The 5132-nt window shown below is 50.1% G+C and overlaps 1 long non-coding RNA gene across 1 annotated transcript; it reads left to right on the plus strand.

Annotated features, from left to right (window-relative positions):
• Nucleotides 1-231: 231 nt before the first annotated feature.
• LOC137416821 (uncharacterized) lies at nt 232-4594 on the plus strand. Its single transcript, XR_013622131.1, has 2 exons — nt 232-425; nt 4053-4594. It is a non-coding gene; the product is annotated as an uncharacterized LOC137416821 (long non-coding RNA).
• Nucleotides 4595-5132: the final 538 nt, after the last annotated feature.

The raw sequence follows: 5132 nt of genomic DNA on the forward strand, positions 1-5132 counted from the left end.
GAATAATTCACGTGTTCCTTGAATAATTCGCACGTGAACCTTGAATCATTCACATGTTCCTGGAATCATGTGACGTTCAATTCCAGTGAAGAACGAAAGATTAATTCTATCTTGTGGACAAAACGAATTGGCGATCACTCAATTTTAGTACATGAGAGGGAAATGTAAGAACAATGTTGGGAAATTTCCTTCATTCATCAATGAGAATTATATTTTATTTAATACAAAAATGGAGGTTCCATGTGTCTTCCCCCATGTTTGTTATATTTAGATTTTTGGTTAAAAGTTTTTTAAATCTTCATAAACATAAAAACAAGTGAATTTCACATCTTGTAATTTTTGTTAAGCTTTAATCATTTCCACAGAAGGACCGGTGGAGCAACCGGAGAAGGTGGAGCTGGATCAGAACAACTTGAGAAGATTTTGTAAGTGAAGGGAAATGGGGAGGGGGTTCTTCTTCTTCACGTCATTTACAGATAATTTAAAATTCCATATTTTCTTCTTTTCATTCTTTCCTTTTTCTTCTGTTTTATTTCCCTATTTATATTTTCCTTCACTCTATTCAACTTAGTTATTTTCCAACTCGATTTTCCCTCTTGTCAAGTGTCACAAAACCCAAAGTTTGTTTAATTGAACGATGTTCAACCAGGAGGAGGGGATAGTCCAAACTTGTGTTTGCTGATTAAAGGCCTTTCTTAATCCCCACCCTGTCCTCCCTCATCCCCCATCCCCCTCCCTCTCTCTCCCCCTCCCTCTCTCTTCCCCTCCCTCTCTCTTCCCCTCCCTCTCTCTTCCCCTCCCTCTCTCTTCCCCTCCCTCTCTCTTCCCCTCCCTCTCTCTTCCCCTCCCTCTCTCTTCCCCTCCCTCTCTCTTCCCCTCCCTCTCTCATTCCCCTCCCTCTCTCTTCCCCTCCCTCTCTCTTCCCCTCCCTCTCTCCCCATCCCTCTCCCCGACTATCCCTTCCCCTCCCTCTCTCTTCCCCTCCCTCTCTCTTCCCCTCCCTCTCTCTTCCCCTCCCTCTCTCTTCCCCTCCCTCTCTCTTCCCCTCCCTCTCTCTCCTCGTCTCTTTCTCCACCCCTCTTTCTCCATCCCTCAATCTTCCCCACTACCCCATCCTCCTCTCTCTCTTCCCCACTACCCCATTCCCCTCTCTCTCTTCCCCACTACCCCATCCCCTCTCTCTCTTCCCCACTACCCCATCCCCCTCTCTCTCTTCCCCACTACCCCATCCCCCTCTCTCTCTTCCCCACTACCCCACCCCCCTCTCTCTCTTCCCCACTACCCCACCCCCTCTCTCTCTTCCCCACTACCCCATCCCCCTCTCTCTCTTCCCCACTACCCCACCCCCTCTCTCTTCCCCACTTCCCCATCCTCCTCTCTCTCTTCCCCACTACCCCATCCCCCTCTCTCTCTTCCCCACTACCCCACCCCCTCAATCTTCCCCACTACCCCATCCTCCTCTCTCTCTTCCCCACTACCCCATCCCCCTCTCTCTCTTCCCCACTACCCCATCCCCTCTCTCTCTTCCCCACTACCCCATCCCCCTCTCTCTCTTCCACACTACCCCATCCCCCTCTCTCTCTTCCCCACTACCCCACCCCCCTCTCTCTCTTCCCCACTACCCCACCCCCTCTCTCTCTTCCCCACTACCCCATCCCCCTCTCTCTCTTCCCCACTACCCCACCCCCTCTCTCTTCCCCACTTCCCCATCCTCCTCTCTCTCTTCCCCACTACCCCATCCCCCTCTCTCTCTTCCCCACTACCCCACCCCCTCTCTCTTCCCCACTTCCCCACTCTCTCTCTTCCACATACTTCTCCACCTCGTCGGGATTACATGAATGAAAACTGGATGTTTGTGTGTGTGTTTTTAAGATAATTTACACTAACAGGCTTATCTTTGGTCAGCCTGCGTTCAGGTCGCTTAGCTTGGGGTCTTAATTTCCCCCATTTTGTTTTTGTCCCCTCAACTCAAGTATGCCCTGCGTCAAGTACTCAAGTATGCCCTGCGTCAGAACAGGTCGGTTTCTGTACAATAAACTTGCTTGAGTGCTTGAGCTGCTTGGCGAGCACTCTCCAAGCAGCTTGGTAATGGGTGGAACAGCCCTGCTCCCTCCTCAGATTGAGTCTATTTTATTTAGTTCTGAAGGAACTGCGCTCCAACGCGAGTCGAAAGAATTGACGCGACCAAAGACGGAATTCGTCCGAGTTGCTTTATTGAAACAAAACAGCTCAGGTATTCTGACAAAAGCCCGTTTATCGGGCAGCAATATATATACACATTTATGTCGGGAAGTTTGCCCGGCAAAAGCTATACCGGGCATGCCCGGGTATCAAGGGCGAGCCTTGGAAAGGCGAGTCTGGACCTGCCCGGGCGTGTTTGGCTGCGGCCTGGCAAGTCGAGGCTGGGCGTGCCCGGGCGCTCTGGACGAGCACTGGAAAGGCGATAGCGGGCATGCCCGGACGCTCTGGGCGAGCCCTGGAAAGGCGATAGCGGGCATGCCCGGACGCTCTGGGCGAGCCCTGGAAAGGCGATAGCGGGCATGCCCGGACGCTCTGGGCGAGCCCTGGAAAGGCGATAGCGGGCATGCCCGGACGCTCTGGGCGAGCCCTGGAAAGGCGATAGCGGGCATGCCCGGACGCTCTGGGCGAGCCCTGGAAAGGCGATAGCGGGCATGCCCGGACGCTCTGGGCGAGCCCTGGAAAGGCGATAGCGGGCATGCCCGGACGCTCTGGGCGAGCCCTGGAAAGGCGATAGCGGGCATGCCCGGATGCTCTGGGCGAGCCCTGGAAAGGCGATAGCGGGCATGCCCGGATGCTCTGGGCGAGCCCTGGAAAGGCGAGAGCGGGCGTGCCCGGGAGGTTCGGGCGTGCCCGGGAACAGTGAGTCCGGGCATGCCCGGGAGAGGCGCGTCTGGCCGTGTTCTGGCCGGTGCAAGGCGATTGTGTGCATCCAGCGGTAACCGCTACAGTTCCTTCTTTTAAAGAGTAAAAATATGGGCAATACACCTGGTGCTCACCTGGTCGAATAAACAGAAACTGCACTGACTAAAGGTATTTTAAACCAATTACAATGGTCGCTGGAAGACGGGACAGCAGTTAGAATCAAACACACATAATCATGAGACTTTAAAGTTTAAACAAACAAAAACATACCTATTTTTGGGGTCCACTCCCCCCCCCCCTCCCCCACCCAGAATACCTCCTTTTGTAATGCATTCAACAAACCTTTGTACATCACGGGTGGTGAAGGTTGTGGGGAAGTTTCATCGAAATAGTGTTTGTCGTTTCAAAGGGGAAAAGCAAATTGCTCTTTTGGGGTCAAACAAGGATCCACTTTGACCCCCTGAGACCCCGAAGTTTTTATTGCCCTGAACAAACTTTAGTCACAACACAAGAAATACAATTTGTGCCAAATTTGGTCAAAATCTCATCAGCGGTTTCGCAGAATAAGCTGCAAGTGTTTACGGGCGGACGACGCGCCATCGCATAAGCTCACCTGAACTTTGTTCCAGGTGAGATAAAAAGTACGTATATCAACGAACGAAGCAGCCCCACCCCACTCCCCCCCTCTGCCTCCCTCCCCCCCGCACCCCTCCCCCCGTGCCTCGCCTTTGTTGTGCTATTTTATTTTCCCCCTTTTTGTCCGATCTGCTTTCATTATACGACGTCACTTCCACATCAATAGACAAATCGATATATATAAACACCGTTGTCTGTCCGCCATTGTTCCTTATCCACGGCCACATCTTTTAAATTACAAACTCCAGACTCGGGGTACAAATACAACTTTAATGAAGGGGAGAGGTCAACATCGGTAATGTGCCCACGACATCACGTGGGGGCATGGAGGGGGGAGGGTGGAGATGGTAACATCGGTAATGTGCCCCAGCATCAGGCGGGGGAATGGGGGAGGGGGGAGAAGGTAACATCAGCAATGTGCATAAATAAATAAAAACAATTGTTGTAATAAAAGTTTTTTTGTGATAAAAAGATAAGTGTTTGTTTTTGTCCGTTTGTCTAACAATGTCTGCGACCATGTGTCGTGTCCGCAGATGGACGCAGCCCGAGTCTGGACCCAAACTCTCCACATCGACATATCAAGATCTCCGGGGATCTCAGGACGGCGACTCGAACCTGGACCGAGAATCAGTACCCAGAACATCCTGATCGGTTTGATTGTTGGGATCAAGTTGTTTCCTGTGATTGTTTCTCCTCGGGTCGTCATTACTGGGAGGTCGATGTGGGGTCGAGTCGTTCGTGGAGAATCGGGATCTGTTTAAACTCCATGGGGAGAAAAGGGGGAGAGAGCTTGTTGGGAATGAATCCCGAGTCTTGGTGTTTATATAAATGTAATAACAAATTCTCCGCATATCACAACAATCAACGTACCTCCCTGTCCGTCCCGTGGGATCATGAACGGTTTGGGTTCTTCTTGGATTGCGAGGCGGGAGAGTTGACGTGTTTTGGGGACTCGCGGGTCCTGTACGTGTTCAGGGGGAACTTCACGGACCCCGTTAAACCCGCTATTGGGGTTTGGGATGATGGTTCCGTTCATTTTGTACATTTAGTGAAATAAACTTTCATCACGAACTGATCTGGTTATTTTTGGGTTCAGATCAATCAAATCATTTACCTGTTCATGACGATGTGATTACTGATTAATGTTTGTATAATAAAGTTTATATCATTTAATAAGTTCATTGTTTATCTTATTTAATGTGAAATGAACTTTAACTCGAACTCTTCATTCTATTCACGATACAATACAGATTCTTCTTCTTCAAACGTGTGATTGAATGGAATGTTTGAGGGAAGAAAGTCCCTCCAGGTAGATGAAACCTTTTGGGTTTACCTGGAATGGAGCACGAGCGTTAATAGTGAAGATGAGAGTGGGTTTGGATCGGATCACAGGTAGAATGTGGAACCCTGGATGGAATTAACAGAACGTTCATCAGGTATCGCTAATCACACCGTTGGAAACATGACCAGGTGACATTTCCGATGTTACTTTCTCTTTTGGTCCGATGAAGGGTTCACACCTGAAACGTCAGGTTCAGATTGTTTCCCACGGAGATTTTAATGTTAATCTTCGTGGAAATCTCTTCCATCCAATCAAAACACAGAGATAAAAT

The sequence above is a fragment of the Myxine glutinosa genome, chromosome 1 (genome assembly GCF_964187855.1).
Source record: "Myxine glutinosa chromosome 1, kmMyxGlut1.1, whole genome shotgun sequence".
Lineage (NCBI taxonomy): Eukaryota > Metazoa > Chordata > Myxini > Myxiniformes > Myxinidae > Myxine > Myxine glutinosa.